We start from the raw sequence: 27,752 nt of genomic DNA, 5'->3' as shown, positions 1-27,752 counted from the left end.
TGCCCTCAATTGAGGGGGTGCAGACAGCCTAACACTAAAATACGGCTCCTGAGTTGCCCTTCTTTCCATATTCTGAAGGTCCTCATTGTTTTTATGACTCAGAGGCTCACTTCAAAACAGAACTGGTGGAGTCGTCAGTGTAAAATTTTGTAGGTGAGCATTAGAGGCAGGTGGATGACACTGAGGGAGACACCTGTGGTGTTTAAATTGAGGAAATAAAAGCAATTTATTGTCATTATCCCTCTAACCCACTGTGGGCAAATAACTGCAATAAAAGCAATAGTTCTGTAGCTGGGTTAAGCTGTTTTCCACAAGAGTAATGCTAACTTATTAATTCCACCTGCCATGCACCCACCTCTCTCCGCACCAGAAAACCACAGGGTATTTTCCCCATGCTCTCCTAGATTGGTTTAGCTTTATTAATTCTCCCTTGGAAATGTCATGTTTCTACCTGGCTCCAAAATAAAAGACGTTAGGCTGAACCGGAAGGAGATTGCCAGTGTGCCAAAAACAGGAGACAGACATTCTCAATGAAGCGAGACAGCAGGAAGCTTCTGTAAAACAAGAATGGATGTTGAGACAGCACTCACACACCCCACACATGCCCGGAGCCCCTCATATGTAACATAAACAATCTGTCAGAAACAACCTGCCTGCATTTTCAGCCATTTGCAGGCTTCTGTCAGAATGCATGTAATCAGTTTTCTTGCCATCTAAGAACATGAGTCGATTCTTCTTGTGAGTGGCTCATTTATTTTAATAATGAATTAATAACAGACCAAAGATATATACACAAGTAATTGTTTATACCCTAAAAGGAAATATTTTGTAGACCTTAAGTGTATGCAACTTTTAAAATGTGTTTATTCTTTAAAAACCTCATTCATATATACATAATGTACTTGTATTGAAGTAGGAGGGGACTTGTTCCTAAGTCCACTCCTACATTGATGCCTTCTCTCATGTGACCTGCTGCACTGAATCAGGGTTGCTTGTGAGAAAATATTCAGAACAAGTGGAAAATATGACAGTTTGTGAAATATTTTGAAGTATTGTTTCATCACATTATCTGAACCCAATTATGATTTTGCTAATTTTGCTATATGAACTTGATCACAAGTCATACATACATTAGACATTATATATATATATGCCTACATATATATATTAGCTTGATAAGTTGTTCTTAGTCTAGATAAAGGAAATATTTGTTCTTCAGAAATGTCTGTTGTATTACTAAATGTTAATTCTTCAAGTCTTTAAAGGAACTAGCCCAGTTGAGAACCTTCTTGAAATGAACATAACCTCTTAATCCTGGCCAAAAGCTATAGAAGTCCATAAAATACAGGACACAGTGCCTGGCACTGTATGTGAACAAAATCTTTAGGTTATGACTTGTAGGCAGAGTCCATAGAGATCCTAATCTCACTGCACCTGTGCCCTCCTCAGCTGTCAGTTTAAGATGGGAACAAGGAAACAAGGGTACCAGCTTCAAAGAGAGTCTCTAAATTGAATTACAGTAAGAAACATACAAGGTTTACTGACTGACTGACTGACGTGTGTGTGTGTGTGTGTGTGTGTGTGTGTGTGTGTGTGTGTGTGTGTTTTCTCCTTCATATGTTTTCTCCTTCATATGCAAATGTACAGGTGCATGCATGTGGAAGCCAGAAGACAATTCTGGGTTTTGGGGGGGTTTTTTGGGGGGGAGGGTTGTTCGTCAGGCCTGTTCACCCTTTATGCTGTATTTTTGAGACTGTCTCCCATTCATTTAGAGCTCACTAGACAGGATAGCTAGGATACCTGCCTCCAAAGGGCTTGCTTCATCTGGCCTTTGCTTGCATGGGTTACAGGGCTTACTTACACTCAGGCCCTCAAGCTTGCACAGGATGCACTTTACTGGCTGAGACATATTTCCAGCCAAGATTATTAAATTATTAGAATAATCATCATCTCAACTAATCCCTAAAGCATATCTATGGATATATAGGAAAATCTAGGTTTGGGGATATTAAAAGCTGTAAGTTACCCAAAACCACACAGTTACTGCAATGCTGAGCTAAGGACTTAATGCCACGATTGCCAAATGCTTTACAAAGGTCAGTGTTCCTCTTGAAGTACAGTGAGCACAGCCGGTCACAATGCTGCAAACCAAAAACTCAGATTCTAAAATGTCAGCTCTCAGAACCTACTGTAAACCAGACACACTGCCCTAGCAGTCTAACCGTAGTCCTAGTCATTGTTTGAGTGGGGGTTAGATAATTGTCCAATTCTTTTCACCATCAAATCATAGAAGTTACTTGCAATGCTTAGATTATAATAATTTACATTTCCTCCTATTGAGTTTACTATTTTTAGCATGTCCCTACTGTTCAAATCAGCCTACATTTAGAAATTGGAGTTTTATCATTAAATTATGTATTGAGGGTCAGTGAGGTGGCTCAGCAGGTAAACTCACTTGTTATTAAGCCTGATGGCATGAGTTTTATCTCCAGGACCCCACAGAGTGGAAACAGAAAACCAAGTCCTGCCAGTTATCTTCTGACCTCCACATGTACACTATGTCACACTCAGACACACTATCTAAATAAATAAATAAATGTAACTTTAAAAGTATCTACGCTGCTAAGTTTTCTGACAACCAGAAATTTGGCAATTATCTTTGTAATGTTTATATGCAAGTTCCTAATAGACTGCTCAAGGGGACGCAGTCAAGGGCAGAGTTCTGGCTTATGTAGACGCCAGCTATAAAATCCCCTGTGCCCTTCCCAAGCCTACCACCCAGGTCCAACGTCACCAGCCTCAGCGACAGGCCTGCATGCCAGCCCCCGAGATAAAGGCCGCAATATGACCGCTTTATCAAGCCAGGAAAATGTTAATGGCCCCAGAGCCTCACCGCTCTCAGAAAGCTGACTAGAGAGGGAAGCCAACTCACAGAGATAAACAAGCGAAAGGGGAACCCTCAAAGTACTCGGGACACTGTTCTCACGAGAATTTATTTGTTTTCAACATTCAAACTGGGAAAGTAGGACAAGGCGTTTCTCAGTTACTGCAGAGTGATGATATAGAAGGTGGCGGACTTTGAACACGAAAGGCTCATGGCGGAAGAGGTGGCTCAGCAGTTAAGGTCAAGAATTGCTGCTGCAAAGACCCTGAACTTGGTTCTCAGCACCCATGTCAGGTAGCTCACATCCACCTGTGACTCCAGCTTCAGGGCATCCAAGCCCTTTTCTGGATTTTGATGGCACCTGAACTCACACATGTACAGACTTCATTCACAGACACATGCGCATAGTTTTAAAAATAAAAGATCCATTTCATCTCTTTAACCTACCCCACTGGTAATGACTGTTGTTAATTGGTAATTTTTTTTAAAAAAAATGTCAATATTTTTATCTCGGAGGTTGTAGCTCTTTAGATCCTTCCAGTTGTTAATTTTTGCTAGGTAGCTACCTACATACGCGCACACACACACACACACACACACACACATGCACCACCCTTAGATATTACATCTCTCCATTAAACTAAATTTCCTATAATTTGTTCAAGAAATTCGCCTCTAATATTTTTGCCATCTCACTCCCTGGATAACTTGGCAACTACCATGCAAATAATCTGAAATCACATTCTAAACATGAATGAGGCTATCCTCACTGAACAGGTAATGTTTCCCCTGTTACAAATACAGTTGTATGTAACAGAGCAAGCCTGCACCGTAGAACTAGTATCCACATTAAAAATGAATAGACTCTGACTACAGGAGGTTATGGAGCCAAAACTGGGGTGGAATGAAGACCTACCCATATCTGATCATACTCTCGCTTCTTAGCCACACTTCACTGTATGGATTCCTCCACTGTGCTGTTCCTGTCATTCACACTTAGAATGATGAAAACTTCAGTGACCATTTCCTTCTTCTCCCTGTGCCCATGGAGTATTAATATAAATGCGTGAGCAATACTGTAAGCGTTCTCACAGCCTTGGCACCAAACATGTTGTGTGTCAGTCAATTTTTTTGTTGTTGAAAGCTACCCTGAATATTTCAGATAATGTTTTAAATCTGCTGTTTATGTGTATGTGCCCATGTGTGGATATGTGTTTATGAGCACAGTACCCACAAAGGCCAAAAGAGGGAGTTGTTTCCCCTGGAGCTGGAGTTACACATGAGCTGCCTAATGTGGGTTCCAGCCCTACCCTGAGCATTTTAGCATATAAGCTTTCTCCTTGTCTATTAGACACAAAATGTCAAATCAGTACCATACTCTTGATTAACAATTTAAAAAAAAAATCACCCTTTACCCATCACCCCCCATGAAAAAGATATCTTCAATTGATTATCAATGTGATACTTAAACACAGAGTAGGCACAATAGCAAATTCAAGCCCTTGACTTACATCTTAAACTATTTTCTTCTGCACTGATTATAATTACAGAATTTGGTACTTTGAAATCAAGAGGATGACAATTCTTTTCTGACATGCTTATATTGTACCAACCAGTATTTAAATTGGGCCCAGATACTTCAGGCGTAAGCTTTAAAGTCAATTTCATTGCATTGTAAAATACCTCCAGTGCTTGAAATGGTAAAGAGGTTTCTTACTTATCTCAACTCATGAAAAATAAATGCCTTCCAACTTTGATGCAGAAATATCCTTATAGAATATTCTGTATTATAGCTGTTCTCTAAAAAAAGGGGGGGGAGGATATCTGTGTTTTAAGTGTGGACCTATAAACTACAAAAGCTAACTTTATGAGTAAAAGTTATGAAATAGTCTGCCATTGAACACTAAAAAACCAATAACTCAAGTCAAACTAAAGCCCAAACGGCCGGTGAAAGCACTGTGTGAAATGCTGCTCCATTTCCCTGGTGAAGCTTCAGAGAAAGCCTTTCCCCTGAGCTATATTTACTTAAATCTCTTCCCACAGGACCTTTGAACAGGACAGGAAAGGCCGGTTCCTGCCCTACTCAAAACAATTTTATAGAACTGTGAAATACAAACTTTTCTCATATCAGCACACCGGATGGATATGATACACCCATAATTGAGATTCACTGCAGCACTGATTTAAGAGGTTCTGAGGTCTCTCAGGGGAGAATATACTGGAATTGAGAGCCACTCCATGTTTGAATGAGACCTACCCAGACCCTTCCTGTGGAAGCCAGGGCTATGGTCATCAGGAAGAGCTGGCCTAAGATGAAAAGGTGAGCCCCACAGGTGAGCCCCAATGCTAGTTCTAAGAGCAACTGCAAATTAAAGCATCAAATGCCGAGCATTCCTTTTCCAGCTTCACTCTCAGTCTATTCATGTAGACCTTTCATTTAAGTTATAAACTTGTCAAATTGGGGCAGGTGAGATGGTTCAGCAGCTAGAGGTACTTGCTGCCAAGCCTGATGGCCTGAGTTCAGTCCCCAAAATTCATATGATGGAGGGCAAGAATGGATTCCTAAAAGTTGTTCTCTGATGACCTCCACATGCCAACTGTGGCATATGCAAATGCATGCAGGCAGGCACACACACACACACACACACACACACACACACACAGAGAGAGAGAGAGAGAGAGAGAGAGAGAGAGAGAGAGAGAGAGAGAGAGAATAATCTGTAATATAAATTTTAAATATATTTGTGATGTGGGATGTCTTTTTGTATGCTGCAAATATATGTTGCTCCCATTGGTAAATAAATAAAGCTGCTACAGCCTATGGCAAGGCAGGATAGAGGCAGGTAGAAAATCCAAGCAGAAATAAAGGAGAAGAAGGGCAGAGTCTGGAGACGCCATCCATCCACCCAAGGAGCAAGATGCCAGCAGACCAGTAATGCCACGGCCACATACGCGGTAATTTATAGATTAATAGAAATGGGTTAATTTAAGTTGTAAGATCTAGTTAGTAACAAGCCTGAGCAATAGGCCAAACTGCGTGTAATTAATAGTAAGCCTCTGAATGACGATTTACAAGTGGCTGTGGAATAGGGCAGGATGGAGAAAAGCCTCCGTTTACATCCTTGTCAATTTGTTTCTGTGTGTGTAGTGTGGATGACATGCAAAACGGTGATACACACAAAGGAAAATCCTCTATTTACATACTTGTCAATTTGTTTCTGTGTGTGTAGTGTGGATGACATGCAAAACGGTGATACACACAAAGGAAAATCCTCTATTTACATACTTGTCAATTTGTTTCTGTGTGTGTAGTGTGGATGACATGCAAAACGGTGATACACACAAAGGAAAAGCCTCCGTTTACATACTTGTCAATTTGTTTCTGTGTGTGCAGTGTGGGTGACATGCAAAACGGTGATACACACAAAGGAAAAGCCTTTATTTACATACTTGTCAATTTGTTTCTGTGTGTGTAGTGTGAATTACACGCAAAATGGTGATACACACAAAGGAAAAGCCTCCGTTTACATACTTGTCAATTTGTTTCTGTGTGTGTAGTGTGGATTACACGCAAAATGGTGATACACACAAAGGAAAAGCTTCCATTTACATACTTGTCAATTTTTTTCTGTATGTGTAGTATGGATTACATGCAAAATGGTGATACACACAAAGGAAAAGCCTCCATTTACATACTTGTCAATTTGTTTCTGTGTGTGTAGTGTGGATTACATGCAAAACGGTGATACACACAAAGGAAAAGCCAGGTCATTATAATGTACTACAGATGTCCATGCCATTGCATATCCTCACTGAGGGAAGAGAAAGTGGGAAAATGGAATTATACTTTAATTCTGAAGGTCCAAACAAACTTATGCAGACATGCTTCTGCCTCCCAGTTTTCATTATCCTAGCCATACATAAATCATCAGAAGTTAATGCAGGAAACCTCAGCTATCTTCCCATTTATATCTAAACCAAACAAGAACAGAATGTCCAAGGCACTAGAGTGCAAGACAGACAGACACGGTGTTAACTCGTGTGAAGATCTTCAGAGCTTTAGCTGATAAAGACTGTAAACCTGCAAATTATTTTACCGACAAGAAGAAAGAAGGAAGAAGAACCCAGAGATAGTCTGCACATGCCTCTCTGCTCATGGCTTGTCATCAGGTGTGTGATGAATCATGCACCCCAACTCCTGCCTGCTCACCCACAGTCTGACATCAAGTAGGTCTAGAATCAATGCTAGACAAACAGATACTGGAAAAAGTCTATAAGTTATTTTAGCACAAAAAAAGATGATAATCATATGCTGCTTTGTTTCAGTCAAACCACATCAAAACTCGTATGCCATTCCTCATACCCCAGTTCAGAATTCCTTGCTATGTGAGAACAGGAAACGAGAAGAGTGTGGAAATGCCAGAGATGGAAATTTAGTTCTCTCATGGCAAGGACTGGACAGATTAAACAAGAACACTCATGAGAGATCACATACATTTGACTCTTTAATCTTTAATCTTTAATTGCCATTCAAGGCTAAGATAGATCATCAATGATATTTTTTAGGAAACAAAACAACACACACAAACAAAATTCCACTATGATATATAAGGTCAGGTCAAGAGAAATATTGAGAGCAATGGAGATTTGCCACATGGGAAATGTCATTGGGCAATGAACAAATATACCATGTGCTTAGAGACTTGGCCCCGAGAGCTGGCTAGTATTGCTACTGATACAATGCTCACAGGTACACACACACACACACACACACACACACACCACTCATACTCTCACACACACATTTTAAAAAAGGCAAACCAGAGTAAGACTACCTCAAGAAAAAGAAATAATCAAAATAGAATTTACTTGATAATTGTCCAAGGTTAATGTTTTGAGGCTGCATAGATTGTCTCAATTAACAAATTAATTTATTGAGTGGTCATATAACTCAGCATTCATCTGTCCCAGAATAAGAACCTTGGCCATGTATTTTTCAAATATGATGAGGTTTATGGAGTTTACCCACAGTTCCATGGCAGAGCTGAGGTCTATAACCCCCCATTATCTCTTTCCTTGGGATGACTCAATACCCAGTGTATGTTCACCAAGATTCTGGACCCTATGGCATCTCATCTTAAATAGGAGATGGATTTTTTTTTTTTTTTGGTTTGTTGCTGTTGTTTTACTTTTGAGACAGAGTCAAAAGTAGCCCAGGCTGGCCTCCCTATGTAGCTAATCGTGACTTTGAACTACTGATCCTCCTAGTTCTACCTCTAAGTGCTGGACCTGACAATCACATAACACATTATGGTGGGCTTTTAGGGAGAAGTCCCTGTCCCTGCTGAAATGACTTTTCTGTATTGGAAGTTATAAATGGAGTGACTTGGGCCAGGTACACCCTGCACAGCGGAAGGTATTGAGAATGCATACAGCTCTTTTTTATTAAAATGCATGGTGAATAAATGAGATTAGTGACCTTCAAGAGAACAAGATTGCATGAGGTTGCAAGAGTAAGACATGCAGAAGTGTCCAAACCAAACAAACACCATCTCCCTCTCTCACCCCAGAACTAAAACAAAAGATAAGAGGGAGTCCTTTCTCAGCGAGTCTTCACTACATAGAGACCACGGGAAACTATGTAGTGAAGACTCGCTGAGAAAGGACTCCCTCTTCCCTTTATGCTTTCTGCACCAATTTATGACTAACCCTGCCAGTTAAAGTGCCTACTTTCTCTTCGTCACCATTTCTTTTTACCCCCACTGTCTTAGGAAATCTTCAACATGTCTAACAGGAGCTCTTCCCCCTACTCCCACCTCCACTTTGCTGCTCTGGTTCGCTGCTACCAAAATTATGCTTCAGCTCTTCCCATCACACTCCTTTAAGAAAAAAACAACAGCTTAAATTTCTGACATTCTGTGTACACAAAATCATACTCAGATCCCTCAGTCCAACCAGAGAACACTCCATTTTTCATCTACTGCCCCATCCTCTGCCTCATCTTCTAAAATTTCCCATCACCCGCCCCTCTCTTCTCAGCAACAAAGAGGCTATCTGCTCCACGTGTCTTTCATGAAACATAAAACGCAATTCACACCTGGCATCCAGCTCACTCGCCCTCAACCTTTCACTCCTTCCCTCCCTCACATCCTCTGGGCTTTATGCCCAGAGGAGAAATATAAAGAAGCATTCCTTTACACACGCATTCTTTACATCGCACCAAAGCTGCTGAGAGCCAGTGTACTAGTCACGTAAACACATGAAAAAGTTAAGCATAAATTTCAAAAGGAAGGAAGGGCAGAATTTTACCAGAAATCTATGTTAAGAGCATGATGGTGTTCCAGCATTAAATTTAGCTGTGACCTTTCTAGAAGGCGAAGTTCTCATGACTTTCTCTATGTCAGAGCTTTTATCATCGGGCATTTGCTAATGCTGGTATCTTGGCTATAAACTTGGGGAGGAATGGATGCAAAAGGGCCATCCATTTCTGTAATCCTATCCCTCACAAGGCCCCCCACTTTCTGGCATGTCATGGGCACTTTTCAGATGTTCTGGAATAAAAATGCAAACAGCAAAAGTTTTCCAAGAAATATTCCCATAAGCCAGAGATTCCCAGTTGCAACATCAGAGCCAACCATGCTAAAGATGACTTTCCCACTAGAAACAAGACAAATTTATTAGTGAGCCCTGCCACTCTGGTCTTCCTCACAGTAAAATTCCCCAGTGTAAATTAATAACTTGACATTTGGATTGATGAGTTAAAGTTTTATGATTAGTGTGCCTTGGCGAGGGATAAGCTCTGTTTTATGGAAAAATTACATCTCTGACCTGTGAGGCTGAGATCTGAATTTGAGCCAACACTAGCTCCATGCCAGCCCCTCACCCCACAGCACACACTCAGAGAGGAAATGACTACCCTACTACCTTAATTCCAGAGGTCTCTAGCATAATCAGCTCCCAATAACTGTCCTCAAGTGAAAAAGCCAAAAGAAGTAAGCTGGAAAGACTGCTCAGTGGTTAAGAGCACTTACTGCTCTTTCTGAGGAACCAAGTTCAGTTCCCTGCACCTAAGCTGAATGTGTCACAAATGTCTTTAAATCTGGCATTCAGGGGAGACATGCATGTGCACACACCCACACACATACACACATGAAGAGCACAGCAATTGGCTATCAGTACCAAATCAACCCAGAAAACATACAAATAGCAGTACATGGAGTAAGTGGGTTGTATTTAGGAATATATATGTATATATACATATACATCATATACATATACATATGTGCCTGTAACAACCATAACACAAGGAGCCCATGACTTTAAACGAGAGCAAGGAGAGGTATATGGGAGGGTTTGGTGGGAGGAAAGGGAAGCAAGATAAGGTGTTATCATAATATAGTCTCAAAAAGGAATTTAAATAAATATAAATAAAAATGCATCTTTAAAATATAATAAATCCAAAAAGCAAACCAACAAAAATTTTAAAAATGCAAAAAGTTTATAAAATACTTGAATGAGTCTAAGATTTTTAGTTTTGGATTTGAGATGATTTTATTTCTTTGGTTTTCTATTTCCCACCTCTTATTCTATTACATCTATTTTTAAAAGCATTTTAAGGAATATCACTGGTATTTTATTTGTTTGAGTGGGTTTAATGCACTCAAATGTGTTACTGAATGAATGAATGACTCTCCAAGTAAAAAGACATGGGATAATTGTGACTATGAAAATTGGTGTTAAAAACCATATATGTGCATGTTTTTATTTCCCTATTTACTTATTTAAAACAGAAACAGCAAATAAAATTTGACAAAGTCCCTTCTTCTTCATGCAGAAATGCAGGGAACAGCCAACAGAACCCTTACAAAGAAAACTGAAATCCATCCACATGCATTCAGTATGATTCAGACAGCAAGAAAACAAAATATAGGAACTCCTAATGCCCGCATATGACATAGGTAAAAACTACAAATGTAAAAAATACATACTTATAGATTCTCTAAAAAGTAGAAGAATCATCCTATAGATAAAATAAGGACTCTTAAATAGAGTTCTTGTGCTGAAAAGAAAGCTTGGAAAATCGTGTGCATTCATCCCTTTGAACACTTGTCATGAAGCTGGCTTGTGTTTATGTTGGTCCAGTAACTAGCTTAACAGACCCCATGCTCTGTTCACAGAGGTCATGAAGAATCTGCTCTCCTTAGAACAGGATTTCTTTTCATACTCTCAATAAATCACAGTTGTGGTGGCAACAAAAATAACTCGAAATATTTTTGTAAAACCTGAGACACATCCCAGCATATGTGTGTTTCAACACCTATGTGTCTTATATTCTTTCATAAAACTACATCTCAAATACAGATACAAAGACTGGCTCTACTGCTTCCGGAATCTGTTTCTGGAGGTTCATGCTGGGTGTCCAATTTTATAAGAAGCATTTGTCCTCTCCTACCTTCTGGGAGAAGAGGCAGGATTTTCAAAGGCTTTCTGTCCCTTTTTGAATGTCATATGACCATTCAGTAGCACATCCACATGTACTGTTTCCAAATCTCCATGTCACACAACCAGTAGACATTCTTAATAAATACCCCTAAACAAAAGAAAGCACAAAGGTAGCCCTCTCTAAACTCAAAGACTAGCCAGCCATCACTAGCTTTGGCAGATTCAGCTTATGGCATGTATTGACAACCTGCCCAGTGATGTTAGTATTTGGGTCCAATCATTGTTCCCACCCCGCTTCTTTGTGCCACACTCTTCACATTAAACACAGACTGAATAATCATAATGAAGGAAGACCAGTTCCACCCATTCTTTGCTGAAACCCTTGGTTGGGGCTCAGTGGAAGGAATACTTGCAGAAAAGGTGCTTGGGCACATGGAGCCAGGGAAATACTTCAGAACCAAGGTGTCTCTGACCTTTCCTACTCTCTTAATGACCTCCCTAGCTTCTTTCTATGTACATCTGTCCCCTGGAGCTCATTTCTCATGCAGGTGGAGGGAAGAACTCTGATATTGCCTTATCTTCCCTAAGATTTTAATCCCCAAGTTAACTTTCTCTCTCACCCTGAAACCTCATTATCAATCATGGGAAGGAAGACTAGGGAGTGCGACCATACCTGGATGGACTTTTGTCACAGGGGATAATGCCTCTCTATTGGACTCATATTTAACAAAAACCGTCTATCACTGAGGTTTTGCTCCCCAAATCCATTCATTCCCCGTAGTGCTCATTTGCTAGGACTGGGAATCACACACACATGTCCTCCCCACTCCTCTTTCCTCTGTGAAAGATGTGGATTTCTGGACTTCAGGAAGCTAGAAGGTGAAGACACACTGTGATTTTCCCATGAGCACACAGTGATTCCTTCACCCATCAACCTGTCTACTGCAGGGTCACACCCGAAGACCTTCACCATAATAGGAAATGTCCCTTTGTCCCTATAATTCTGTGGTGCCAGATCCCCTTTGGAGAAGATCTTCCAATGTCGACTGCACCCTCTCATGATGTGCAGAAGGCTTCCTCCCTCCCTTCACCTTCTGCTATCTCCTCCACTGTTGCAGAAATGAGAACCAGAGGATTTCCTATGAGCAGAAGGGATGCAGACCACAGCAGACTCTCACCACTGCCAAGGCCAACTGAAAATAACCACCGCAGACTAGACTGACCAGTCATTCAACAAGTGGAAAAATCTGGAAGAAAAGTAGCCTGAGGAGACAATCTTGCAAAGGCTAGTTTATACAAAGACTGCTCTGATGAACAGTTATGTGGATAAACAATTACTGCCTTTCCCTGATGGCTCTAAGCAAATCGAAGCTATGCTGATTAGGCTTAACAGATGCTATGTATTAGAAAACAATAGTACTTAGGGTAAATAATGAGAAGAAGAAAGGTTTCCTGAATTTTTTCCTATGAAGTTGTATGATTTATTTCATATTATATGCATCGTATATTCAACTCTTACAAACTAAGGTAATACTGTGTTCTTTGGGGCTATAATAATAACTTGGTACATAAGCAATATAGTTAATAACAAGACACAAGCAATCCAGTGCCTGTTGGTTTCAATATGTGTAAAAACCATTTTCCAAATGTTATTTCTATAATGAGCCTTTGGTGTTAGAACCATAATTACTTTTAATTTGAGGATTATATTACTGGCTGTGACTATGGTTTTTAGTTGACCTACAGAACTTGATGGCAAGATCCTATTGCTGAAGACGCCACATACTTGAGTCATAGGACATGGAGAAATCAAGCTGGTACTGACCTGGAACTCCCCTGCAAACTACTAGGGGAGAAAAGTAATTAACAGTCTTACCCAGCTGTGAACCCTGTGAGCTACACTAACAAATGGCCTGGCAAGATATGTCCACCTGTGCAATAATGGCATGAATATGAGAGTAACCAACCACTTGCAGATTAGCTTTAAGGTAGGCTCCACAAGATGGAACTTGTACCTAGACCAAACTCTGTGGTTGTCTAGGTCATAGAGCCCCAGAGAGAACCGAACACTATCATTCTGCTAAATGGACATGGAAATAAATGTCCCATAGGTTCTTTTTTTTAATTAAGAAATTTTTTATTCATTCTACATACCAACCTCAGATCCCCTCCTCATCCCTCGTTCCACTCCCCCCCAGACCACCTCCCAGGCCCTCCTCCCAAACAGTATGACCTCCCATGGGCAGTCAGCAAAGCCCAGCTCATGGACCTGCCTCAGCTGAATGTGCCCCATAGGTTCTTATCTTTACTCCCATATATGAGCACATCTCCCAACCCTCATCATAAAAGCTTCTTTTTGAAGTAGATGGTGATTAACACAAAGACCCACAACTGTTCAAAAATAAACTGTGGGTACTCAGCCCTGAATGGGGCATCTATATCCCACCCATACTCTCAAGGCTCAAGGATCACCATGGAAAGAGGTAGAAGATTTTAAGGGTCAGAAATAGTGGATACGTGTTCAAAATAGTATTTGCTAGACATGATAACACTAGTGCCCACATAATCTCACAGCAGCTACAACTGCATGCTCAAGAACCACACACAATCAAGCCAGCCAAAATCCCAGTTTGGATGGAAAAGGAACTCATGAAGTCTCACTTCAATCTGAGCATCCATTAGCAATTGATGGCTGGTTGGAGATAGTCAGTTCTTTTCAGGGATGCAGCCCCTAGGAGGGGCCATGTTCCAGGAGATGGTCACACAGCCATACACGCACAACACTAACCAGAGTCAGTAGATTTTAAAAAGGAGCATTTGTCTTTCAAAATTAAATGTGGCTTATAATATCAGCTAGAGCCTGAATCAAATCAGAAGCAAAACTCATGTGGGATGACATGGCACATTGTCTCACTATGGTATCATCATCCATTTGGTAAGTAAGCTCAGGGGCTCAACTTTTGTCTCCAAGCTTCATCCTTCTCCTTAGAAGCACCTGTGGCAGCTCTAGCATGTTCCTCTTTTTCCACTCCTATCTGACTGCTTGTTAGTGACTTCGACTACAATTTATCAATACTGCAACAGCACCATAATCAGCTTACAGAGAGCTGCATATTTTCTAAGATCTGAGAGTAGGTCTGTGTAGTCAACTACATGAAAAACTGTTGTCCTTGCTTAACTTGGTTTTCTTATATTTAGCTTACACCCTTCCATGCCTCGGGTGTAGGATAAGACAGAGATTGTCCTCATTCCCCCCAGGACATCTGACAGAAGCTTCTTCCTCCTCTTCACATTCATGTAACCTTCAAGCCGTACACTAGGCTCTATGAGTCTTACAATACAGATAGAATCACTTGTGTTCAAAAAGTGTGCAAACATACACATTTTAAGGCTTTGATCTATCACAGTCTTGGCATTTCTACCCAACATAATAACTTGTCACTTAGTCCTTGTAACAGCTTTTTGAACTACATTTACAGGTGAAGAAAATGGACAGAATAGTCAAGAAATAACTCATGAGCTAATTCCAAAGGGGAAATAATGGGAAATTTTTGAGTGTTTTCTTTCACAAACTACTTTTCATTTTGCTTTGTGTTTTTTTGTTTTGTTTTGTTTTGTTTTTGTTTTGTTTTTTTTAGACACCAGGTCTCATGTATCCCAGGCTAGTCCAAACTTCACTGTGTTTCATGGGCTGGCACTGGACTCCTGATACTCCTGACTGCACCTCCCAGTACTGAAATTACAGGAGTTTGGCACCATACCTAGCTTTCACAAACTAGTCTGTGTGCCCATATATATGCACACATTTCTTGCACATGGTTATGCAAATTTGTTTTCCCATAATACTAAGCCTTCTCACCAGAGTTTAAATTCAGAACTACTCAAGTCAGACTGCAAAAGTCAGACTAGCCACATAGTGTAAGTAAACATACATTTGTATCTTTATATCCCTCATCTAAGTCATCTGGATTGCTCCTTAAAACTCTGCAGTGTTCTAGAACCCACCAAAAAACCCAGACTCTTTGATGGGAAGGTCCAAGACTATGCACTTTAATGGGCTTTTCAAGTGATGCTTCATTCACACTAGGTTTTGAGAATCATGGCATATACCTCAACTTAAAAAGTACAGCATGGTGAGGAACTATGTAAATGAAGCCAGACAATCTTCTCACAGACCTTGACATCACCTATACAAATCTGTGAATTGTAAGTGTTCTCCACTATAGATCATAAACCACCCTTTGCTTCCCTTGGCATGATAGTTATAGTTATAGAAGAATAAATAGCAACAAGAGAAGAGTTGGGAGGAAGGAGATAAGAATGCAAATATACTCAGAAGGCAGCAAACATCATCAAGTAGAGTTGGAGATAGAGTAAGTTATGTTACACGTACTTGTTGACTTTTTTTTTTTTTTTTTTTTTTTGATTCAGAGACCCATAGCCAAACATTGGGCAGAGCTCAGGGAGTCCTGAGGAGGAGGAGGAGAAATTGTAGGAGCCCGAGGGGTCAGGGACATTCCAGGAAAACCCACAGAAATGGCTACCCTGGCTCATGGGAACTCATAGAGTCTGAACCTGCATGGGACTGATCTAGGCCCTCTGCATATGTGAGACAGTTGTATAGCTTGGTCTATTTGTGGGACTCCTGGCAATGGGCATGGGCTGTCCTTGGTGCTTTGGCTGGCTCTTGGAACCTTTTCCTCATGCTGGATTGCCATGCCCAGTCTGAATACATGGGGGAGGGAGGAGGTGCTTGATCTTGTTGACATTTTTAATCCATTCTAGTCACATGAGAAGTTTGAGTTCACATAAACTTGCCAGTAGGTACATTTACAAGTCACTGTGACAAACATGTATAAGAACTAAAGAATAAGAATCATTATCTGCAAAAGTTCATGTCAAGAAAGCTCACCCACAAGACAGCTCGAAAAATATGTTTAAAGATTTAGCCACTTGACTTTGACTGTTTTTTTTTTCTGCCCAAGCAAACTTTAGCTTGAGTTGTGTGCGCTCGTTTTTATGGGCTCACATTTCTGACTGACACTTTATGTTCGAGATAACTCACTTATCAGCGTTCACTCATATCTTTCTCCAACATTCCCAGCCTAATTCTCACGCTTCCAACTAGGACCAGTTAATAGCTGGAAGAAGTTCTACTGCACACACTTTAAAACTCTAACAACAGTTCTCCAAAAGAGTTTGGGAGATCCAACCCAACTGTGATTCAAATAAAAAGGAAGAGACCATCACAATGAACTACCACAGAATAAATGTATTGGGACATGTGGCCTATCTGTCTAGAAAAATGATTCCAATTACAGGAAAAACAAAATGCTAAGAGTAAGGTAGTCACTATTTGAGATAAGACACACACAGCTCTATTACTGTTAGAAACTTTGCTTCTAAATATTGTATTAAAATATCTAACAAATTCACAACTGCCTTGATCATAATTTGATGATGTATGAAAATTTAAGTGTAAAACTAACTTCTTAGTTTGCTGGTTATTTTCCAATAGAAATCATATTTAGATTTTATAAAATGTATTCAAAGGACTCAAACATTGAAATTTGTTATTAATAGAAATCAAATCTACTGAAATAAATTGATAGCTACAGAAAGAGAAATCAATCACTATTAAATGGTTAGAAAATTTTACTAAATACTCTATCAAGTTTCTCTGAGGGTTATGAAAGTCTAAATAACATACTCAAAACAAATGTCCTATTTCAATGAAAGGACAACATCTCTGTTGAACATTAAAACTGAACTAGCGCTGGGCGGTGGTGGCGCACGCCTTTAATCCCAGCACTTGGGAGGCAGAGGCAGGCGGATCTCTGTGAGTTCGAGGCCAACCTGGGCTACCAAGTGAGTTCCAGGAAAGGCGCAAAGCTACACAAAGAAACTCTGTCTCGGAAAAAAAAAAAAAAAAAAAAAAAAAAAAACTGAACTAGCAAGATGATCCTTATTTAATTGAAAATTATATATTTTAACAAGTCAAATTCTACTAAACACCAGGATGGCAAAGGTAGGATTCCTGTGTAAACTTTTCTGTCTGTCTGTCTGCCACACTTTATAGGCCAGGCTGGCTCTGACCTCAAGATCCTCCTACTCCAGCCCCACAATGGCTAGTTTTGTGGGTCTGCACCTCTATGACTGGCTATAGATTTCATTTTCCATAAAATGTTGTCAACTGTTGGGATGAGCAGACAGATCAGTAGTTAAGAACTCATACTGCTATTGCAGAGCACCAAGTTTGGCTCCCAGCACTCATTTCAGGTGGCTGACAACTGCCTATAATTGCAGCTTCAGAGGATCCAATGCCCTCTTCTGGCTTCTAGGAGCACCTATACTCATATATACACATACACACACACTATTAAAAGACAAATATTTATACAACAGTAATCTTGAATGTAGATTTGGTGATTTTTCAGTTGTCAATGATCTAGAAATAAACAAACAAGACACATGTTGAACATGGGATTCCCCACTAATAAGGTATAGGGGAATTCAGCCCTATATGTGAAATATCACAGAAGACTTTTTAAAAACACTTTATTATTTTTACTTTATGTGTATGAGTGTTAGCCTGTACCTATGAAAGTGTAGCAGTGCTCATGAAGGCCAGAAGGGAGCGTTGGATCCCCTGAAACTGGAATTAGAGATGTGTATGAGCAGCCTGTGCAGTTGGGAACTGAATCCAGGTCTCCAGCAAGAATAGTCAGAGTTCTTAACCACTGAGCCATCTTTCCAGGCCCTCAGAAGACATTTTAAAAAGTAGAGGGGAAAAATGCCAACAGCACATCAAATTTGTAAATTCTGAGACTTGTCCATAGTCGCTTTTCTTTGCTTTAAACATTCTAGTCTCTACCCAATCTCAAGGGACTGGAGAGGATAAATATTTTATTTAACAGACATTTCTTTTCCGTCCGCATATCCTGCCAGCCAGCACCTACAAAAAACAAGGCACTCAGCCAAATTTTTCTAAGGGAAATGTTTATGGGTAAGATGGGGAGGCTGCAAAATTGATTTCTTTTCTAATGAAAACTGTCATGGTCTGAATGTAACTTCTTTCATTCCAAGGCTTAGAAAGCAAATCCCCTGGGAAACATAGGACAGTCTGTAGGCTCTCTCCTTCTGAAGCTTAGGGGCACTGCTACAGTGGCTAAGACCCCAAAACACTAACCACACAATGAGGGTGTGAGGTATCTCATACCACAGACTGAGTGTGGCCTCTTAAAGAGTATGTCTCACATGAACCTGTTATTTTGATCCTCTGAAATCCCTTGGATCAAAACAAACAAGAATACTAGTTTCTTTCTTTGTATTCACATCACCTTCAAAAGGTGATAAGGATGCCTTTGGCTGCACACAGCAGTACACAAACCAACCTGCCAGCAGACAAAACACAACCTCTCTGTGATGTCAAAACTCTCACCGGGTTTATCAAAGTGGATTGTACATGCCTGGAGGGTGGAAATGCTTGCCAAAGCCTTAGCATAAATATTCAGTGCTTTACAACGACTTCAGGAGAGGAAAAAGTTTTGTTTTTGTTTTGTTTTGTTTTTTGATTTTTTGAGATAGGGTTTCTCTGTGTAACAGTCCTGGCTGTCCTGGAACTCACTTAGACAAGGCTGGCCTCAAACTCACAGAGCTCCGCCTGCCTCTACCTCCCAAGTGCTGAGATTAAAGACATGTGATGCCACCACCCCGCTAAAACCCTATTAACTCCAAACCACAAGCTTCTTGCATAAAATCATTTCAGTGTTCTCAAAGTCACCTGTGGAGGACAGAAAGGCATTCCTTACATTTTTAGATGCCCTTGAGATGGAAGAATCTATTAAGCAAAAATGACATGAAATAAAATGGAGAGAAAGGGAGGGGTGAGGGTGAAGGACAGAGACAGACAGACAGACAGATAATGAAAATGACTAGTGGGAAATTCTAAAAGATAAATAAATAGAATTAACTAGGGAAAGGTGAGAAATAACTAGTTACATTTAAGTGTTAACTCTTTCAAATAGTTAATGTCTGTTATTGTGCATATTCTTTGGGTAGCTCCATCAAGTCTAAAGTCAGCTTAACTGAAGTGAACCTCATCCACATTACTTCTTTACATCCAAATTTGCTTATCTGTATAGCATGATTATATTGCTTTTGGGGTTTTATTGATTATTTCAAGGGTGTTATGTGAGAAAACTAGGTATCTATTTCTTTTCTTTTCTTTCTTTCTTTCTTTATTTCTTTCTTTCTTTCTTTCTTTCTTTTTTTGGTTTCTCAAGACAGAATTTCTCTGAGTAACAGCTCTGACTGTCCTAGAACTTGCTTGGTAGACAAGGCTGGTCTTGAACTCAGAGACTGGCCTTCCTCTGCCTTCCAAGTGTGGGATTAAAGGCATGCGCCACCACGTCCCAGTTTAGGTATTTATTTTTAATCTGCAATATAAAGGTAAAATAGTATGCCTTGACTCAAGTGGCTATCTGTACCATATTCAGATAAAAATCATCAGACACAGAATACATGCATTACTTTAAAATTAATTGTATATATCAATATCTGTAGACAGTTATGAAAAAGCATGTCATGTATGAAAAGTATTTTTGTCATTAATTCTCCATGTAATGTCAGAGCTCCATCTAGAATTAGTCATGAGTTTGATGAGAAATGACTTTAGACATGCTGAGACTTCTTCCCACGAAAACAGTAATCTGTAATCCCAACCTGCTTCTTGAATTTAGAAAGGGACTAAAGACCTAATCTGAGTTTCTTGGTGCCACGTTCTACACCGTGGAACTCTCTAGGTTTCCTTACACACAGAACGGAGGCCCCACTCCCCCACCCCCCATTCTACCACCCTACCCGTTCTCCTTCCGCTCTCACGACTGATGTCTACAAAAGCAAGGATGATGGTGACTGGAGCTTCACGGACACCACTAACAGGTTTGCCACTTTAGTTGCTGATGTTAGAAAGACAAGTCCTACCCTACAGATGCAAGAACTTTGTGGCCAAAGAGTATACACTGATCAACCTGGACAAGTGATCTGAAGGCAGATGCAATCCCTGGCAGATAGAAAGCCAGAAAAGATAGACCCACAGTTAACTGTGACCCTGTCCTGAATCAGGTGTACAGATTATTTGCTACAGACTGCTAAATTTCCCCTACATTCAAATAATTACATTTGCATTTTCAAATACTGACAAAAACATGAAATGATGAAAATGCCAGTCATACAATTGCCAACTGTTAGAATGGGACAAAAGGTGCAATTAAAATTATGCCAGAGTCAGAATATGGTTTTTAAATGCTACCATTGAATCTGCATATATTTCCATTATATGTGAAGATGCAATATCAAAATGCATACATTTCATCCTGCTAAAAAAATGTACAGCTGCACTGACCAATACATGGCCATGAGTCACAGGTGTGGACTGAATCACAAGCAGGAAGCTAGAACAACTGAGAATGCCTTTAGTGTAAAACACATGTTGGATATTTGGCTCAGTACAAACAAATTAGAATGTAATGTATCTCCATTTTCATCTTGATTACATGCTGGGTCAAGTATCGTATTATTATAAATTTTATCTTTCCTCTTAGTCTTTTTGTGTAAATACTAGAAATGCAAAACTAAATGTGTGTTTTGTTTCTGTTAAATATGCAAGGCACTCACCTAGGACACTGGCAGGACTGTTTTCATCAAAGCCACTGGGTGACACTGTTCTCCACAAAATTGACACAACCAAGGTAATTTCCTGGCAGGGGAAAATGACACATGTACAGGATGTGTACAGGTCATACATGCACACATAAGCATGCACACACCTACATGTGTAAATACACACAAGCCTGTCACCAACTAAGTGTATCTCTTTAAGAGCATTCATCATCTCAGGGTAAAAGCCTTAGGTAGCCTTTGAACTGCCATCATTCTGTTTGGGATTGGCAGACTTGACAATTCTAATGAACAACCATAGGTCCCTTAATGGTGATGGCAGATAGGATAAAATCAGTCGTGCAGAAGGAATTTAGTTTGGGGCTTTTCCCGAAAGGCTCTCTGTCCTTTGAATCATGATGTCCTTCGTGTGCTCCCCTATTATCACATGCACTTACATTTTTATGACTTTTGAAGGAGACTGGGCAAATTAATTTAGGGGACATAAGCAGCTGTTTTCACTAAGGAAGAGGGTTTTACAGCTTCTAAGGTCATTTTTCTTGGCTTGAGTTTAAAATCCTGAACATCTTTCAATCCACGTCTTTAAAAAGGGAAAATGGAGAGCTGTAAGCTGCCACTGGAGCCTTCAATGGGGTGGGATGGAGGTCTGAAGTCAGACTTTTCAAGGCCATAAACACATGTAGGTGGGACAAAGCTGTCAATGACGTACTCCCAATCCGAGGCTGCCTGGTTTTGTCATTTCACTTCAATAACATAAGAAGTTTCATGTTATTTTTACCTCCAACATACAGTGTGCTAAACTTGACTGGGTATCCAGACTTGGTTCCCTAGGTAAGATCGCACATGATGTCTGGGTTTGGCACTGTCCACCACAGTCCCTTCCTGAATGTTTCCCAGTCGGCCATCTACTGTCACAGTACTAGCTGAGTATCCTCAGCTCAGCTACCAAGATACATTTCCTTGACCCTCCCTCCATGCCCCTCCCCCTGAAATCGGACTAGCTCAGGTCTGCTAACTACAGCCTGGCCTTGGGTGGAGGATGAATAATGATTCAACATCAACTGGAAACACTCATGAGCCTCTATAAACTATCTAAAGATCCAAGGATGAGGCTAATGTGTTCTCTTAAACACCTAGCATGTCCTATGTCTAATAGACTTTTATCTTTATTTCAAAACCTACTGTCAATGCACACAAGTTTCCATTTCTAAAGCTATGCTCTACATTTCCAAAGGTAAAGCTGCTTCAAATTTAAAACATGTATGTTTAACATTTAAGTGCTGAAGATTTTCCATTTATCTGAGAGTCTGGGTATTTTTTACATAAGACCAAAACATAAAATTTTGCACAGAATTTCAGAAAACAGATGAATGGTTCCTACATCCAAACTTAAAGCCTGCTCTAAGCTTCTATCTACAGTCCTTAATCTATTTCTTTCTTTTTTGTGTTTTGGGAGAGGGTCTCATATAGCTCAGGCTATCCTCAAACCTGTATATAGTTGGAATCTGCCTTCTTGTTGCCACCTCCCAGTGCTGGGATGACAGGTATGTCACTCCATTTTCCCAATGTATTCTCTAAGTGGTCATTCACACACATACTGTGATTTTCCCTTATGTAGGTGCCTCATCTCCCCAGTGATGCTCCAAGCCCTGGAGAGACAGAGGCTGTCTTCTCCGTGTGTGGACAGTGTTGGCACAAGTGTATAGTTTTGGCACAGTATTCAGCACAAGGCCTGGTGCACAAATGTGGTGTGACACTTGATGGGTTACCTGACCAAAGGCCTATAAGGATGACATTAACTGACAGAAGTATGTACTTTGAAAACAGTACTATACACAAGATAAATCATATGACCAATTCACATTTTTGGCAATTATCCACCTGTGAATAACCTACCCACATCAACCTATCTTTTAGACTTTTACTCATGGTGATTAAATCTGTTTATGTTATGTTGCAAATAGCCCAAATATACACTCAGCTCAAAATTGAAGCAATTCTCAAAGGTAGCCTTACCAAAAAAAAAAAAAAAAAAAGACAAAAATCTCCTCTAAAAAAATACTTCCAGTAAAAATACTCAGCAATAAAAGTTCATAAAGACAATTGTTTATTATCTATAGAAAGGTATTAGACCATTGGAAAATCAATAACCTGAACATGCAAATGCAAGAATGCAAAACCGAAAATATAAGACTACAGAGATTTAGTGCCTCTGGGGTTTTTCAGAGTTATTGAGAAGACTTCATGAGACAGACGAATGTGGAGTACAGGCACAGGCTGTGGGTTCTGTCGGCATGCAGACCATTTAGAAAATACGATTATTAAATATCACGTAGAAAAGAGGAAGAAGGGGGAAGACGCCATGGGGGAAGAGATCCACAGGAACTAAGAAGCAATGCATCACAGGGAGTGTGGGTGGGCATCTGCCTCAATGCTAAAGAAACATTGCTAGTGACCCAGTGCAAATGTTTCAACTTGTCCATGTCTCTCTAGACACTATGTGACACAATAGTGGCATTGATCAGCACGCTCACAACCCTGTTCTCTGAAAAAATGCAACTTTCACCCTCACCCCCCAACAAACTCACTCCTTTAAAGGAAGGAATCAAACAACAGGAGTTTTCAATGAAGTCAACATAAACTCCAGCAAGCTGTGGCCAGCACGAACCATAGTAATTGAGAGAACTTTAAAATAGAAGCGGGCTTATTGGCTTGATAACCTCCCCACCTCAGTGTAACCTGGGAGGAGGATTTCAACGTGGAAAGTCTGGGGTGGAAAGGGCTTTGGGTATCCAGGTGCCTGCAGACAGGATTCCCAGAGCGGAATCTCAGAAGAATTACAACAAATTCACACAAATGTCACAACAGATATAATGCAAGTTTTTCAGGCTGGTGTCACTCATCTGGCCCGCTGTCCCCTCCCCCAGAGTTTTCCAGATGTATTTCATACACAGAGTCACTGTTCTGGTTGTTTATTTAATTAACATGACAGCCCGGCACACACTGTTTCTTTCAGTTCTACAGTTAAACTTTTTACACTTTAGACTCAAGACAGAAAGAGTAAAGTGAGTGTTTTCACTCCTTCCAACCTCTGGAAATTTATATAGATTTTCTGACTATTTCTGTTAGTTAAAATGGTCCTTTGGTATGCTTTAAATATGTGTATTCACAAAGTAAAAAAAAATCACAGGAAAACAAAACATTTTCCTACCTTTCCCGGGAGGATCAGAAATCCTTGTTTGCGATTTTTCAGAGGTTGACATAAATTAATTTTAATTCTGTCACCAAGCCATAATCAATATTTCTGTTTATAGCATTATAAACTGAGGAATAATACTGAAATATGATAGAAGCCACAATTTAAGATCCCATATTTCTTAAATGTGTTCAATGTAAGAAACATATCAAAATATATTTAGAAATGTATACAACATTCTATATGTTCAGAAAAATGGGGTATATCTGTGTGATAGTGCACTTACCTGGCACACATGAGATCCTCGGTTCAATTCCCAACACTACCGATTTTTTTCTTTTCTTTCTTTCTTTTTTTTTTTTTTTTTTTTTGCCATTTTGAATGCTGAAGTTCCACCAAGACTTCCTGGAGGACCAGCATTGTGGCTCAGTGGGTAAAGGCACTTGCCACAAAGCCTAACAACCAGAGAAAGATTCCCAGGACCCACATGGTAGAAGGGAGGGCTAAGTTCTGCAAGTTGTCCTCCCAACACACACACACACACACACACACACAAATATAATTTTTAAAAACTGTCTCCAAAATTATTTGAGAAGAAGTATTGCTGCGCTTTATATCTGTACTGCAAAGACTATCAAGTTCTATTTGTTTTTAAGCAATGGCATAAGAAAGCCCACCACATGCCCACCATTTGGTGAGTACCAACAAAAATCAATATCCTATCTTTTTTTTTTATTGTTTGCAGGGGGCGGGGGTTAAAATGTCTTTCTCACCCCAGTGATTAACAACTTGACCCTTCTCTGCTACCAAACTTAAATTCCAATGCAAGGACATTCACATAGGCTAAGGATTCTCAACTGAGTGCTTAGACAAATAGTCACAGGAGAGTGTAGCTTTCAGTTTAGTAAGACAAAGCACATATCTCCTACATTTCTGACTGCCTTTGTGTCTATCACAAAGAAATTAGTCATTAGTTTGGTTCCAAGACATTCACGGGGAGAGCTGGGCAGCTTATATTTTTTTCCTATGAAACCATATGTTTAAAATATTAAATGTTTAACAGGTAACTAAAATAAAATTAGATTTGATTTGGAATCCATTAGAAATTAATAGGTATGCTGGATTCAGTAATTATAGAGAAGTGAGTGTCCAATAGTGTTCTGTGATGTATATAGAAAACAGGCATGCCTTGAGTGTTTTCATGAAGTTGAGAGCTGCAGAACTAACTTTATGCTGAAAATAGCACTTATTAATCAAATTCATTCAATAAATGCTAGGCATTCTGCATACTGGATGTTGGCAGGGGGTAGTCCCAAGTTGACAAGATTATAGCTACTGTCAGATGTGAGAATTCACTTCCAGGGGACACAGACACCTTAGCAGACCCCAGCCTTCCCAAACCATCAACCTAAAATGTTTAGCTTGGCACATTCCTCTAAAATCACAGCCTCAGTCTTGAGGATACAGGGCTGGCAAGACTGAGCTGCAGAGATTCTGTCAACTTTGTTCCTCGTCAGAAGACACTGTCAGTTGCCTTCAGAAACACCTGGTGCCTCCCGCTCTGACCAAAAGCCTGACCAGCTTCTCCTTTCTATGCTACAAATTATCTGACTTACAAACTCAATTCCATACGGGCTATCTCAACAACAGACTTTACAATTTTAGGCTTCAGAGGAGGGTGGAAGGAAGGAAGGCAGGCAGGCAGGCAGGAGTCTCACAAGAATTTTAGCATATATTCTTCTGTGTCTTTTTAGAAAGGGAGGACCACCAATGAGAGAGACTTCACAAGCAGTGGTCAGTGTCACCCACACAGAGAAGATACGTGTCCCAACTGTCTCAGTTTTAAACTCCACAATGAGCAATAGCTGAGTCAGTGCCTAGGAGGCCTCTGTCCTGCCTGCCTCTCAGCACTGTTTAAAACTCACTGGTTGCCTTATTCAGAAAAGAACTAACCTGACAGCACTGGGGAATGGTAGATGTCTGTTTCATAATTATTTTCACTCTGGACTTCGTCAAGTATGTAAATGATCATGACACCCTTTGCCCTCTTAATCAGAAGTTTGCTTCCTCATGATAAAAAAGATAAGCCATTTACTATATGGCTCCTAACCTTTTCACAGAGTTCGGCCAACGAATGAGCTGTCACCTCACCCTATCTCATAAGATACTATCCCATGTCAGCCCCACCCAGTCCCCACAATTGTGTTCAGCAACAGCTTTAATGGGTCATCTATAAAAACCAGCCTTCAGTGAGCACACCTTCACCCATGCCCTCATTAAAACGGCAAGGGTCCAGGCTGCTGCTGCAGGCTACCACGGCTTCCTATCACCCAGAGTTGCTTGCTTTAGAGCATTCTTCATCAACAGAAACAACTGCCAGAGAAAATGACCAGGACAGGTGATAAGTGTGCACTCTCCAAGTAATTAATCAATAAAACCTTTGAAAATACAAGTTCAATGAGACCTTTATAAGATCATTACAGTACTTCACTTACCAATGTGAAGCAGAGGAAATCTATACAAATCTACGTTCATCAGCAAAGCTGCTCTGTTCACCTGAAGGCCTTCTGATACCAAATCCACTCTGAACTCCCTTAATCCGAAATGTCAAAAATTTAATTCTGAGGGCTAAGTGGCATTAATGTGGAGTCAAATCACTTCTGATTCAATCCAGATTTTTCCTGTAAATTAGGCTTCAATGTTGGCAAGGACCATATCACATTTCCCTTTAAGTTAAAGAGAAGTGTGTTGTCGATGCTTTTTTTTATAGTATTGTTTTCATTCAAAAAGTTCTCTCTTTAGCACCCATTCATACTTAACTTACTTTATTCTCCAAATTTCTACACAACTAACCATCCATCAGTCAGTGGCCTCTATTTTTCCCTTTACTCTTTAAACCTAGACATATTTGTTTCGGCTAAACAACATGTTAAATACATACATTTGTTTTAAAGTAAGAACAAGCATTTGATGCTGTCATCCAGCCCCCTACATAAAGTCAAAGAGCCACCCATCTGGGTAGTCAACTCCATTTCGGAAACAAACCAACCACTCACACCATATGGTGACAGATGTTTCTAAGGAATACCTAGCCAATTACCTCTAGAATAACCCAAAAAATAAAAAGCTTACTATTATCATTGGGACAGCCTTTCACGCTGAAAGTTATCCTAACAGGATCATGGGTGGGCATTAATTTAAACAGAAGTGTAAATTTCCACTTAGAGTGCAGAATCAGCTTTCTCAATCCCCTTCATCAGGCGTCAGACCTGGTGGAGAGAACTGAGGCGAAAAAAAAAATCTTCTCAAGTACAACTTGTGTATAAAATTGGAAATGGTCGTCCTATACCACGCAGGGCAACTATTCCATGATACTAAAGACATTGGCAACCCCCTCCCCGCCCCCCAAAAAGAACCGCCTAAACTGGTACACACAAATTCACTCCGAATTCAACTCCCCACCTCCTCCTTCCTCAAAGATACATCTCACTAGCAAGCAATCTTAGAAAGTCTGGATTAATGTTCCCTGCAAACCTTGAGGAAGTAACT

The 27,752-nt window shown here is 40.1% G+C and overlaps 1 protein-coding gene across 2 annotated transcripts in view; it reads right to left on the bottom strand.

Moving 5' to 3' along the window:
- The window catches only part of Pde3a (phosphodiesterase 3A), a 275,229-nt gene that overhangs the window by 245,726 nt on the left and 1,751 nt on the right, over nucleotides 1-27,752 (bottom strand). The window lies entirely within an intron of this gene.

This window comes from Peromyscus maniculatus, chromosome 3 (assembly GCF_049852395.1).
Source record: "Peromyscus maniculatus bairdii isolate BWxNUB_F1_BW_parent chromosome 3, HU_Pman_BW_mat_3.1, whole genome shotgun sequence".
Taxonomy (NCBI): domain Eukaryota; kingdom Metazoa; phylum Chordata; class Mammalia; order Rodentia; family Cricetidae; genus Peromyscus; species Peromyscus maniculatus.
The sequence above is the reverse complement of the archived record's forward strand: the minus strand, read 5'-3'. Positions and strand labels throughout refer to the sequence as shown.